At 35.9% G+C, this 15,572-nt stretch overlaps 1 protein-coding gene across 6 annotated transcripts in view; it reads right to left on the bottom strand.

Moving 5' to 3' along the window:
* The window catches only part of fryl (furry homolog, like), a 114,800-nt gene that overhangs the window by 86,936 nt on the left and 12,292 nt on the right, over window positions 1–15,572 (bottom strand). The window contains exon 3 of one of the 6 annotated variants that reach the window (XM_067383714.1): window positions 9,459–9,506. The exons of 3 other annotated variants lie outside the window; for them this stretch is intronic. The gene's annotated coding sequence lies outside the window, so the exon portion shown is untranslated. Of the gene's footprint in view, window positions 1–2,236; window positions 2,322–9,458; window positions 9,507–15,572 lie in introns of those variants that run through there. 2 more of the 6 variants (XM_067383717.1, XM_067383718.1) reach the window with 2 other exon arrangements.

Raw genomic sequence — 15,572 nt, 5'->3', positions numbered from 1 at the left:
CACATATATAACTTCACTTTGATAAAAACACAGACATGCTAATAATAATAAAGAGTATTAGGACAAATAAAGTGCATATTGGAAAAGTATGCAGTGATTCAAGAGAATTATTCAAGATACAAGAGTTTTCTACTTGGCTGGACAAATGTAAGGAGTCCGGAGGTAAATCAATGGAAATGTTCATGTTGGGAGGCATTTTGCATATGGCAGGCCTTTGTGCTGACTCACTGTAACATATTCAAATGAGCAGGCTGCTTTTGCTGACAATGGACGTCGTAATAATGGCAGTAACTCTTACTGTTTGAACCTCCATTCAATACACCGACAGCACCACTGACATTATAACATACTTTTGGAAGAGCTTGGAGTTGTGGGAGATCCTGATATGTAAAAAGAATGATAGTTTGAATAACTTTTAAAATTATCAGATAATAACACACACCATCATGGTCATGAAATATTTTAAAGTACATTAAAACAAAAAACATATTTTCAATTGTAGTATTTCACGGTATTGTTTTATGTATTTTTGATCAAACAAATGCAGCCTAGGTCAAAATAAGAGACTTTATTCAAAAACAAAACAAATTATAAATGCTGTAATTGGTTCAAACTGTAAAAGTGTGTATTATATTATATTATATTATATTATATTATATTATATTATATTATATTATATTATATTATATTATATTATATTATATTATATGTGAAGTACAATTAAGCCCTAGTCAAAATAACAACAATTCTCAAAATGCAAAACATCTACAGTGCCACCTGGAGGGTGGAAAGGAGCTCCAGGAGGAGGAAATGACCTCAGCACCATACAGAAAGTTCTCTGTTCCTACTGTGGCCTAATATAACCTCATTCGTTCATAAGACTCATTGCTCACATAGACAGAACCAAAAAAAAGTGTTCACAAATGATTCTCAGGAAACGCTCACACCCTTAAGCTCCGTGTGAACATGTCAAGCGAACCATGTAATGTTTCAGTTCCTTAAATGTGCGAGTAGACAAAACAAATGCACACAGATTGTTATTAGTGGCTCAAAATAGTCTCTTAATCTCTATGTTAGTGTTGTCAATGTTTCTGGCAAAAACACCTTTTGATATTTAGTGACCAACAAATTAATAGTGTTACATAAGCTTTAAGTAGCACGCAGTAGAATAAGTTCTGACTGATCCAACTCTCCTTGTGTGTGTGTGTGTGTGTGTGTGTGTGTGTGTGTCCATACTTCAGATATCTTTACAAGTCTGCCCTCTAGGGGAGGCCGAAAGCAATACTGGAATACCTCAGTACAGGGTGGCACTTTTTTTCTTTTTTCTTTTTTTTTTTTTTTACGCATACCATGTATAAAAGCTTTGGTAATATTGTATAATTTACAGTCATGCCAATAGAGCAATAATTCTTGACTTGAAATTGACTTGAATTGAAATGTATAGAGATGTATATAATTTTGTGAGAAAGAGAAGAAACACTGGTTCTACTGTGCATGTCTCTCCAAACCACAAAACAAAAACCCAAGGCTACTTCACAATGGAAAGTTTCTTCAACTACGAGCACTTTAATCTCCCAAGGGCTTATTTTTAAGATTTAAATCGTAATATGAATCTTAAAATATAATAATCTATCATAACATTTTAAAAATAATGATAATCTAAAAAAAGAAAGAAATATTTACTTTTGTTGATGAATTAATAATTACAGTGCTCAGCATAAATGAGTACACCCCCTTTGAAAAGTAACTAACAATATCTCAATGAACACAAAAACAATTTCCAAAATGTTGACAAGACTAAGTTTAATATAACATCTGTTTAACTTATAAGATGAAAGAAAGGTTAAAAATATAACTTAGAGAACAAATTTTTAAAAATTAGAGAACAACATTTTAAAAGTTTTACTCAAATTAGGGTGATGCAAAAATGAGTACACCCCACTGAAAGACCCTGGAGCAAAGCTAAATTTTAGACTACAAATGTCTAATTTAACAAGAATTCAACCACAGGTGAGTCTAATTATTCATTACACAGGTGTCCAGCAGACAGTTGACTATAAAAGGATGTTAAAACCCCTTCCCATTTCATGCTGTCAGCAATGGCACCACATGGAAGCGAAATGTCACAAGACCGGAGAAAGAAAATAATTTCTTTACACCAGAAAGTTGAAGGCTACAAGAAGATCAGCAAAGCTTTACTTATCATTTAGAATACTGTATCAAAAGTGGTACAAACATATTTAAAAGATGGAACCGCAACCATCTCACAGAGACGTCCAGGTCGTCCACGGCATCTTCTGGTGAGAAGGGCTGAAGAAAATCGGCATGCAAGTTCACTGCAGTTACCTAAAGAAGTAGAAAGCCAAACTGGGGTGACTATTTCCCATGACACAACACAGCGTACACTGCAGAGGAATGGCATGCATTGGTGCAGTCCACGAGAGAAGCCTCTCCAAAAGCCCAGGCACAAAAAAGCCCGCCTAGAGTTTGCCAGGGCCCATTCTGACAAAGATGAAGACTACTGTGACTCTATACTCTGGAATGATGAGACCAAGATAAATGTTTTTGGAACTGATGGCTTCAAAACTGTATGGCGTCACAAAGGTGAAAAATGCATGCAATGCATGGTGCCTTCATTGAAACATGGTGGTGGCAGAGTCCTTTTGTGGGGCTGCATGAGTGCTGCTGGTGTCGGGAGCTGCATTTCATTGATGGCATCATGAATTCACAGATGTACTGCTCTTTACTGAAAGAGAAATTGTTACCATCACTCCGGGCCCTTGGTCGTCGTGCACTTTTCCAACATGACAAAGATCCTAAACACTCATCTAAGGCCACTGTTGGATTTCTGAAGAAGAACAGGGTGAAAATATTTCAGTGGCTCCTGATCTGAACCCAATCTAACACCTATGGGGATGCTGAAGAGACAAGTTGAGCATCACTCTCCATCCAGCATCCAGTCTCTGAAAGAGGGCATTCTTGAAGAAAATGTCGCCAACTTGTTAATTCCATGCCTAAAAGACCTGGTGTTGTTATTAAAAATCATGGAGGCCATACAAAGTACTAGATGTAGTTTTTGTTGTGGGGTGTACTCATTTTTGCATCACCCTAATTTGAGTAAAACTGAAAAATGTGTAATCTAAGTTATATTATTAACATTACTTTCATGTTATAAGTTAAACAGATGTTATATTAAACTTAGTCTTGTCAACATTTTGGAAATTGTTTTTGTGTTCATTGAGATATTGTTTAAAATGTTACTTTTCAAAGGGGGTGTACTCATTTACGCTGACCACTGTATATAACTTTTACCATTGTTGAAATATGAGATGCTTTGAGATGAGATGTTGGCCAAAAATCAAAGTAAAAATGTGTACAAAATATTCCTATTGCACATTATTTCCTAGTCAAGCTACAGTATGCAAAAAGTGTGAAAATTATTTATTTGTGTGTATTTAAATGAGTTACATAAAATGATTGCTGTCAAATTAGCCTGAGAATGCTTTTAAACATGATACTTTTAAACACAGCAAAAATGTGTGTTATAAAAAAATCTGATGAAAATGTTCATGGCTTTCAAAAGAAATAAAACTCTTTGATGCATATATTTACACATTGCTTGAAACTGTAGACAAACTAAATAAACTAGTGATAGTATCAAACAACCAATTTGGTCTATAAACAGGGAAGCGTAGACGTAGAAAACAGGAGATAAACCAAACAGGTGACGACACAGCCGTTCTTAAACAGTGATGTAGGAGAATCAGATTTTTCTTGAAAGTTACTAACTCACTCATTACTTCATAACACGCCCCCCCTGTCACTGACACAACAGAAAACCCATATCTGATGGCCCTAAAACGCTGCCAACCTCGATGATGAAACAACACAAAGCAGGACCTTTCACCGTAACACTGAACTAAACTCAAGGTCCTGTTTGCATGAAATGTCAAAGGTCTATGTGTGCATTATAAAGTTAAATAAAAACAAGTTCAAACAGAGTCGCCTACATTTACAGTGATGATATTCTGAAGAAGACCCAGTCCCAAATGGAGCAAGATACCAATTAACTGATAAAGTTCAAACATTATTAAAGACAAGTGAACAGTCAGTAAAAAATAAGAACAAATACACTAGTTACAAGCGTAGATAAATACAATATAACTAGGGCTGGGTACCGAACTCGATACTTTTTAGGTACCGATCGAACTGCCTCGATACTATCGAGTGTCGAAAAGTGTCTTGTCATTCGGTACCAAATTTCGGTACCTCAGAATGGAGCCGAGTAGAGAAGCGGAGAAGCTTTCGCTCGTCTCGTTGAGGAGCAAGTAACGTTGTGCTACATTATTATTTATATCTAAATATATAAAACTATATGCGCGAGAGAGACCCTATGTGCGAGAGGGCGATTGAATCAACGGTTTCGTTTTCAGTTTATCTCTGAATGGACGGGTGAGAAACGGCTGTTTATGTGAGCAGCCGGTTCACTACAGATACTGTTAACAGAAAACAAAAGTGTCGCACTGCCTGCAGGTACAGGTACAACACAGGACAGGTACAACACAGCAGCTTTACATCAGCGTTCGTCCCTCAAGTCTATGGAAACACGCGACCGGTTCGTGACAGGCTCGTTCGCCTGCACGAGCACAGGCTCTGCCTCTGGCTCCAGAACGCGAACAAGGCTGAAAAAGGGGTATTAATTATTAATAATAATTAATTTTTTGAAGAAGAACAATTGCTGAGTGATTTAAAAAGAGCCTCACATACTGAATTTTTTAATTGAAAACTAAACTTTATTAAAACTATTTGCACTGATTTATTGTGTTGGGTAAATTTTGTTAATTTGTTCTTTTTTTATTCCCCGCAGTGGCTCAGGAGATGAGTCTTTGAGTCTGAAAAAAAGTTAAAATATAAAACCAAGATTTTTTTGGAGGTTATGTAATCTTGTTTAAACAGATTTTATAAAATTTGTATCGAAAAAGGTATCGTTTAGGTATCGGTATCGTCTCGGTATCAAATTTTTGAACGATACCCAGCCCTAAATATAACAAAGTTACAAATAAAGTAAGGTCTAACAGTATTTAGGTACAGAAATGTAATAAAATGTAAAATAAAATAACACTATAGTTTTCACTGTATAAGTTATAGATTTATCTTTGTTAAAGCTGTGTTTTGTTGTTTGATTAACATTAATGGCATAGACAGCAGCAGTTATTTATAAGCTGCTGTCACTTTAAAGGGTTAGTTCACCAAACATGAAAATTCTGTCATTAATTATGCGCTTTCATGTCAATCCAAACCCGTAGGACTTTTATCCATCTTCGGAACACAAATGAATATCTTTTTAATGAAATCTGAGATCTTTCTGTAACTCCATTGAAAGCTCATGCAACTACCACTTTCAAGCCTCAGAAAGGTAGTAAAGATATAATTCAATTAATCTAGAGCAGTCTTTAATGATTATTTTGGTAATCAAGTAATCAGTTAATATATATATATATATTATATATATTATATATATTATATATATATATATATATATATATATATATATACATACATACATATATACATATATGTATGTATGTATGTATGTATGTATGTATGTATGTATGTATGTATATATGTATGTCTGTATGTATGTATTTATGTATGTATGTATGTATTTATGTATGTATGTATTTATTTATGTATTTATGTATGTATGTATGTATGTATATATATATATATATATATATATATATATATATATATATATATATATATATGTATATATATATATATATATATATATATATATATATATAATTTAATACATTGTGCAGCCTTAGAAAATGGTCTAATAATGCAAATTATGGATTCTCGTTCATGGAATACACAACTTCCAGTATTTTGCTGGTTACTTGACAGGGCTAAATTACAAATCGAGGATTTTTTTTAAATCGATTACTCAAATTTAAATCAAGGAATCGTGACAGCCCTAAAGAAATTTGTGACTCCAGTTGTTTAACCTCAATATTATGAAGCAATGCAAGTAGTTTGCACAAAAACAAAAAAACAAAAAACAAAAACAAAAAAAAAACATTTACAAAATATTAATTTCCAACATGCAATCACGCAACAACATCTGCTCTCACGTCACCACAACAGCATGCGTCATGATGCTCTTGTGAACATGCGCGGGAGATCAATATAAAAAAAAAAAAAAGAAAAGAAAAAGTAATTTTTTTTCATTTTTGGTGCAAAAAAGCACTCACGTCGCTTCATAAAATTGAGGTTAAACCACTGGAGTCACATGGATTACTTTTATGATGTCTTTACTACCTTTCTGGGCTTGAAAGTGGTAGATGCGTAGACTGTCAATGGAGGGACATGCTCTAGATTTCATTAAAAAGATTTTTATTTGTGCTCCGAAGATGAATAAAATTTTACAGGTTTGAAATGACATGTGGGTGAGTAATTAAATGACACAGAGACGCGAAAGAGGAATCAATTTGTTTTGAATCACGCAAAAGAAATTATAAAAGACATTTTTGTATTTTATCTCAACAGCCCCTCATCACTGTATGCATTCAATATAGAATTATTTAAAACATTTCCAGTCATTTTATTGAAGAACAAATTAACACTTTCCCTGTTTTTGTTTCTTTTGGGATTCGGATGCAGATGCAAACTTCAGTCAAATTGATGTTGGCCTGTTTTAACTGAAAACATGACTCATCAAGGACAATCATTCTAGAGTTGTGGATGAAGTCTATTTTATGACAAAGCTGTAATTGTAGTCAGAAGCTCTTTAGTCAGGTCTATAAATATATGAGTCTCATAGAAACAGTTTTATAATTGTGATGTACTTAAACACTTTACTACTAAAACAAACAGTTGAGAATTTCAAACTTGTGCTGACTGCCTTCTGTACTAGTTAAAACAATTTTGCTTTACTTGAAGAAATGTTGCTTTCTTTACTTATAGCTGATTGCTTATCTTCAACCCACCCTTTAAGTTTGCTTTGCAAAATTAAGGAAATTAGTTTCCAAATTTTTTTTTTTTTAATTAAACTGTACTTGATAGAATTTACAGTGTACCCATAATTTCACAAATGTCCATGCAGCATAGTGTCAACGTTGAGGAGGATTGTAAAGGCCAATGGCACCATTTGGGACAGAGAAGACAACAGGGGACAGGATATTAAAGAGAGAAGTGAAAATATGAACTGATGAATATGGGTCACCTATCAATAGATGATATGAAGCCACTGTGTGCTGGTGACCCCAATCTGATCAAGAAAACATACACACTGAAGTACACTAGAGAATTATGACTAAGCTGAAAAGAGAGGGCAGTGGTTGACAGTAAAGTTACGGTCACATTTACTGCTGCTCTGCACAATTTCCCAGGTGTAAGAAAGCAAGACCGGATGTGACAAAATATGATGAATGTTACAGGAATAATGACAAATGACATCCAAAGCAATTCTGCTGGCTACTATGCAATACTAAATAAGTGCTCTCCAAAACTCCTTTTTTTTCATGGATCATCATCATTTTATAAAATTGAATTGTAATGTTATATAAAACTGGCTGAGCAGACACTGCCAGAATGAGCATTGTGTCCTTAGTCAGGTTAGACGCCATATTGAATTTGACACAGAGGAAAACAAGGCTGCGAGGGATAGACTTTCTAAAGGCATGCACTGTATAAAGTTCCCAGATCACATGTACTTTTCAAAACTGTTTTATAAGGTTTCTGTCTGCTTAAAATCTAGGGCTGCCACAGTAAATCGATGCATCACAAACTGAGAAATGCTTCTGGATCGATTCTGAGATTTTCTGAATGCATCGCAATTCTCTCTCGAAACGATACTGAGCTTAATTTTTCAGTCTAATCTTAAGGCCTTAGCAATGTTAAATATCTTGAGTTTTCGCTGAAGCGTGTGTCCGTGGCGGCCTGACAAAGTCTGATGTTTCGCCATGAAAGAGGAAGCTGTTGTAACTCTGGCATACAATGTCCGATCTGCCCCAAACTTCACATGTGTGATAAAAGTCCTGGCCTGAACACATCTATATCACAATATTTGGTTATGGTCAAAGCGCCACCTGTTGGCAGCAGGAAGTGTGGCACTTTGAAGTGACTTGGCCATAATTGTCCTGTGTTTACTCGCTTGCATGTTGCCCACGGTTTACTGTTTTTCTAAGGCCAACGGGTGGCGGTTTGCTCGGGTGCGAAGGCCCTTTCATCACTGCTTGCAGCTTTAATATGATGTGTGTTCACAAGACTTCTGGGGATTGGAGGTTATAGACTATTTTTGCTTTAAATTATGTAAAAATTACCCTGCCTACTCGTTAAAACAATACATTGATTTAAATTTTGTAAGACACTTTTTGTCAAGACACAGTATGCATGGAGGTGTGAATCTTCATGAATAATGCAGTGATTCACATCTGAAAAGACAAAGAGCCGCATAATGAACTGCATAAATACACGCATAATGAGCCCTTTCAGTCAGGTAGGCTAAGTGAAAAAACCCTCTGTCAGCTGTATTAACGAAAATATAATGTCCACTCTTGACAAAAAAACAACAACATGATTTTGTGATCTCATGCATGCACGTATTATTGCACATCATGTGATGAAAATTTTGTATAGGCCTATTATAGTTTAAATTACAGTACCAGTCAAAAGATTGGACGCATTACTATTATGTTTTTAAAATATATAAAATATTTTAAAATATATACTTTAAAATAATGTATTTCTGTGATGCAAAGCGTCTGAACATTTATGTTACCTCTATGGCATTTCATATAGGCTTTCATATTTGTTATATAATATAACCTAATGTGCAGTTGACAAACTATACATCATTAAAAAGATCTAAGAATCAAGATTCACATTTTGATCTCTGTTTTACTCTTATAGTGAACGTAATTTGTTAATAGCCTATGTGTCAGGACTTATGAATATGAAAAACGTACCTTTTACAAAACAACATCCATCAGGGTTTTTAGCTTAAAAGCATGCACATTTGGAGAAATATTGATGGAGTGTTAAAAACTAAGCTCAGAAATTATTAGAGAGAGAAGCATGATGCATCAGATTTTACCAATGTCTTTGCCACCAGAAGTCCATCATGTATAATGCTTCACCTCGCCAATTCCTATTAAAATGACTGGATTTCGCTCACAAAACTCCTCCTTTTAGACTTATAATTCATGACCACCGTTTTGTTTTGCTCCATCTTCTGCATTTCCGGGTTAGTCAATTCTCTCCTAAGCTTGATCACTGAAGACTGATCATTAAGCTTGATCGTTAATTTAAACAAAGATCAATTATGGGAATTTATGTAAACTGACATCCATAGGTTCCACCACAAATGGATCACATTAAAAAGTTAACTATTAGGAATTGCTTACATGTTGTCTTTAAATAGATACTCCACCCAAAAATGAAAATTCACTCACCATTTACTCACCCTCATGCTGCCCCAGATGTATATAACTTTCTATCTTCTGTGGAACACAAACAGAGACTTTTAGAAAAATAACCCATCTGAGTCCATATAATGCAAGTGGATGGTCCATCAAAGTGGACGCTTCAAAAACCATGCAAAGCTAACACAAGGGTAATACACACAGCCCCAGTTGATGAATTGTCTTCTGAAGTGAAAAAATAGATGAGAAAAAAAAAACAAACTATAAAGCATAAACGCATTGTGAAACTCTTGTGAGAAGTGACCATCCTCTACATCACTTTCGCATGAGTTTCATTATGCGCTTACATCATGCTTCACAACATTTTTTTTTAACAGCATGCTGACAGTTCACACACACACACACACACACACACACACACACACACCTCATTTTACTTCAGGGTGTACTCACATAAGGCACGATTGCCTTGAACCGAGCACGTTTGTCCCCCCTCCCAACTCCCCTGCTGGCCTGCACACACATTGCCTTTAACGTTCCGGGCAAGAGCACGCTTACGTAGGGTTGCAAAGGGGCGGAAAGTTTCCGGTAAATTTCCGGAAACATTTCCACGGGAACTTAACCTGGGGAATTTTGGAAATATTCCAATTTGGAAACTTAACACGAATTTACGGGAATTTATGGGAATTAATTCGAAATTTTGGGAAATTTATATAAATGTATAATATATATATAAAATGTATCATATACAAACATAAATATAAACATTTTGTTTGGTCATAACATGAAATTTCTTTTTCGCATTCAATTAATTCCAATTTAGCAAATATGTAAAATAAATATTTTATTGCAGCAGTTGTTATGTGTTATTTATTGCAGTGTCACATGATCCTTCAGAAATCATTCTAATATGCTGATTTGATACTCAGTTATTGTCAATGTTGGAAACATTTGTCCTGCTTAATATTTTTTTGGAACCTGTAATACTTTAAGGATTCAATGATGAATAAAAAGTTAAAAAGTACAGCATTTATTCACAATAGAAATCTTTTCTAACAATATCACTTTTTTTTTAATCAATTTTACACAACCTTGCTGAATAAAAGTATTAATTTCTTTCAAAAAAAAAAAAAAAAAAAAAAGGGAACAAATTACTGACCCCAAAAATTTGACTGGTAGTGTATATTGTTACAAAATATTTCTATTTTAAATAAATGCTGTTCTTTACATTTTTATTCATCAAAGAATCCTGAAAAAAGTATCACAGGTTATAAAAAATATTAAGCAGCACAACTGTTTCCAACATTGATAACTGAGTATCAAATTAGCATATTAGAATAACTTCTGAAGTATCATGTGACACTGAAGACTGGAGTAATGATGCTGAAAATTCAGCTTTGCATTACAGAAATAAATTTTTGTTATATTTCACAATATTACTGTTTTTTCTGTATTTTTGTTAAAATGCGCACATTATGGACTGGGGCAATGCACAGCACATGCAGGGGGTGTGGCCTCAATTGCCCTGCAGTAAGTTGTGTGCTGTGTGAATGTCAGGGTAAAAATTGCATTAAATCTGGTTGTTTTAACCAAACTTATGCTGCAAGATGTTTTTTCAACTACATTTAAGTACCCTGTTATAGGCTAACCTGCAATTTTGCAAATTTGCTGTTTATTCCCATTAATTCCCATATATTCCTGTTAATTCCCATTTATTCCCATTAATTCCAAAGGAAAGTTTAAAAATTCCCGGAATTTTGCAACCCTACGCTTACGTCATATACGATGCAACTTTTTTAATGGAAGAAAACAGAAAGAAATGCACTTTTGCTAAGATACTGCCTAATATATTTATCATTTATGCCGCGCAGTGATTTTCTCTTGCACATATCAGAGGATTATTATGAAGGCAGTTGACGTTAATGGAGGAATTTACAGCTTGCTCGCAAACTACAATTCCTGTTCATCAAAGGTGAGAAGCAGTCCCGTTATAAACCCAAATACACTAGAATTAATTACATGAATTGATAAGTTTTCTATCAAAGTAGTAATAAAGTTGTTTGCCATCATAATGATAACAGTAGCACACACAAAAGTAGTAGCTGTTCTGTGTTCAAGCACGGTTAGCGCTCACACTGCATACGATCCGCGCTCGAGCCCAACCAAACCACACTCTGACCCACCTGTTCCAAGCAGGCCAGGGCCAGCTAAATAAACAGCGCCCGGGCACGGAATGGAGCGATCACACCTGTCAAATGAACCAGGCTCGGGCACGGTTCAGAGGGCCAAGTGTGAGTACACCCTCATCCACTGGGGTCGTATGTTTTGTATTGCATGGTTATTAGAGGTGTGAATCTTCACTTGCCTCACAATTCGATTTGATTATGATTTAGAGGTTAACGATTCAATTATTAAAAATTATTTTAATAATAAATTACTATATTAATAAAAATCACAATATTAAAAATAAGAACAAAGACACAAATAACAAACAGTAGAAAAAATACAATATAAGAAAGAAACAAAATCAAATTAACATTGCTTTACATTTTTTTTTTTTTTTTACATCTATTTAACAGATGCATTCAGTTAAATAATACAGAAATTGAATAATCAAATGTAAAAATAATCACTGCATAGGCTTTAGTGTATTAATTACAAATTAATTATTAAAGCTACAAAAGTTATTCAGTCACGAAAAGGGAGTGATTACCTATTTTCTTTTGCTGTTTGAATAACATTAGTGACACAAACAGCAGCAGGTTTATTACAATAAGACCTAATGCACAGATCCAATATAATGTTTCACGTCAGATTCCCTCCCTCCCACCCCCAACTGTTTAAAGGGGTGGTTACATGCTTTTTTTCTAGGCTTGACTGTTTTGGGGGCACAGTTTAACATGTCTTAATGCTTCGTTTTTTTAAAAATGCTGTATTTTTCATATATTTTATCTTAATTCTACACCTCTGTTTCCACTGTCATATGAACGGCTCGTTTGACTTCCTGCTTCTATGAAGCCACTCCCTCCGACATACGCAATGTGTTCAGATTGGTCAGCAGGTTGGTTACTGGCCCAGTCTGTCGTGATTCGCTGAAGCGTCTGGAAACGCCACGCCCCTTACCATTCGTAGTTACGCGCTTAGGTGGAAAGTAAATAATAGCGCCTACATTGCTGTATCAAATTGAGCCAAATCAGACCCAGATGAAGAGGAAAAAGTAGAACCTCTGCAATCGCGGCTTTTGAAGGATGTTTATGAATGGTATAGTATTTGTGTCAAAGTGTTTAGATAAGCTGTCACTGCTGTTTGTTAGCTTTCAATATACAGTTTTATCCTGATTAAAGCTTTACTGTAGTAAATACATGCCTGAGTAGTCGCATTTTTGTAAAGGTAGCGTTTAATTTATAGCATGAACAACTGTCTATGAACATAGAAGTTTGTTGCACTAGAATTTAGCTAACTGGCTAGCAAAAACGAGTTGCTCTTTGTATACGTCCTAGATGCATTAAAAATAGCAACAGAACTATAACATTACGTTTAAAAGACAAACAATAAAACGTACTTACAGTTTGGGGCTGATAAACAGCAGCTTCTGCTTTTAAAGTGGGAACTGCTTCATCTTTCAGTAAAAGTCTTTGTGTAAATCCAGCATTAAACTCGTGTAGATTCAGGAAGCTGTCTTCAGCACCGCATCCAGTGTAGAAAATATCACAGATAATAATGGGTTCTATATCTTTTGATGCGTCGCGTCGCACAGCTCGCGTTCGGTGTAAACAACTCTTCCGCTTTCATTATGCTGTGCCACATGGCCTCGCCCACTTTGTTGCGTGTTCCCAGGGGCAGTGTTTATGTTAATAGCAAGGGTTTATGATGTCACCAACCCGGGAAGAAGCTCGTTGTAGTCCAAACCACCCGTTTTTGTAGGCAATAAACTGCCATAACTTTAAAAGACAATATCTCCGTGTGCATTGAACTTTCAGCGCTGTAACTTTGCAGATACTGTTTATGCTCAAGCAGCAACATTACACACTAACTAAAGTTAAAAAAGTGAAATCGCATGCAACCACCCCTTTAAGTTCACTTCAGGCTTAACTGACTATGTTTACATGAATACATGCCAAGACTGATATTTCGAAATAATTGTGTATGTATTTGACCATTTAAGCGCAAAAAGCCACGAAAGAGATCCGATTTCACCCTTTGCCGCAAGTTTGATTGACAGGCGATCTGACAAATCATGACAATGAATTCATGTCATTCTGTCCGACAAACAAACCAGACAGAGTTAATAAATTAACCGGTGGACTTGACAAATGGTATGTATTGATGTCTTTTTGTGGTTGAAACAGCATATCTTCTAATGTTAATTCATGTTTACTACTAGGAGGAAAAGATGATCGGTTCAACATGCCGCTGGAACTGAGATGCTACAGTGATCTGTCACAACACTTTAAATATGAAAACGGTGGCAAAAGTGAAGTCCAGCTTCACCAAGGCTCACGTCAGCACCGATGGCTGTCACAGTGCACCCATGTGCTTGTACTCGGCCCTTAGGAGCCTGCAATCGAGCCGAGCTTGCTGGAGAGGGGAAACAAAAGAGAGAGAGGGAGAGAGAGAGAAAGAAAGACAGAGGCCCCAGATTCAAATCAGCACAGGAATGTCAGAGGGGAAACAGCATGAACAATGCTCAACACGTCTCTGGTACAGCAACACAAAGACCCATATGGGCTAAACAGGAAAACCAGCTTTCACGGTAAACTGAATACAAAACTGCTCCTGAATCAGTGCTTTAACGTCAGAAAGAGGCAACACTGAGACTCTCTCTAGATATCGATTGGTTCAGGATCAGCTTTCGAACTGTGTGACGATGCAGTGATCTACGATCTACACCAGCGAGGCACCACATCAAGTCCTGCTATTGTATGAACACGCATCTCTGCTCGAGATCTCTTTTCTTAGGAAACAGGCTTTTGCTCAAAACCGTGTCATTGCAGACTGTTCCTGATTCATGTTTCCTGTCTTGCACAGGATGCAGTTTTCGGCCACAAAATGTTATCTAACGATTCTTTTCTTTTGTGTTTTATTTACACCCCCTCAGTTTCTTCTTGTTCACCTGCAGCTCTGTTCATGGTCTTATTGGTTTTGGTGCTGATTGACATTTTGTTTGTTTTTTTCTGAGGGGCCTGAGTCGTCATCAGTCAAGAATGTGAGAAATACATATAAGAGGTCAAGGATCAAACTTGTTAGACCGGTATATCCCCTTAACCCCAAAGTGACTTACAGTGGATTAACTGAACTACTCAAGACAGGAAAACACACGTAGAACAACTCTGTGCATCCAAATATAACACCGACATCTTTGAAGCAAATGATTGACAGTAGTCCAGCATCAGTCTTACATGACTTTCGCATGTTCAACAGATGACAGGAAGCTGTTACTTGCTGTTCTCTCACACACTGAGTATTTCTAACTAGGCCTTTACTCAACGCTAAACAAACTAACCTCATTCACCTCACTGGCTGACTCAGGGCTAATCTGTTGGTGAAACATCCCACACAGTTTCAACACTGATGAGAACTATCTCTAGCTTCCGTATCTTACTGGGGCATCCAGCTTGCAACAAATTGCTTTTTAAATAGTATTGATGTGATATTCTTGATTGCAAAGACAACTGTGAATAAGCCAATTGTAGGTTGACCCCCCCCAAAAGTGTAAAAATTTAGCCTGTGTAGCTTCATTAAAATGAATCACAGATGTGAGTTTGGTGGTGGGATTATCTGTTTGTCTGACCAATGGTAGACTCGCAGTGTTCTGAAAACCTGCTAAAAAAAAATCAACCATTATTTTTGCAATTATCTTTGGTGGAGCAATTACACATTTCATCATTAACATTACAAAAAGTCCTGTTCACACCAACACGAATAGTCAGGCACATGTATTTGGTCCGAATGAGAATTTTCAGATCAATGCATAAAAAAAGGGTAGATGATAAGGCTGTAACAGTGGCAGTTTTTTTACCACCATGGTAATGAACCAACTACCAGCGGTGGTACAGTGGTTGGGGGTGTATATTTATTTTAGCACTTCCGTCAGTGGAACAACACACTACAGCCAGTAAAACACTGAAATTAATATCAGTAAAT

Source organism: Chanodichthys erythropterus, chromosome 4 (assembly GCF_024489055.1).
Source record: "Chanodichthys erythropterus isolate Z2021 chromosome 4, ASM2448905v1, whole genome shotgun sequence".
NCBI classification, from domain to species: domain Eukaryota; kingdom Metazoa; phylum Chordata; class Actinopteri; order Cypriniformes; family Xenocyprididae; genus Chanodichthys; species Chanodichthys erythropterus.
This window is presented reverse-complemented; position numbering and strand designations above follow the sequence as displayed.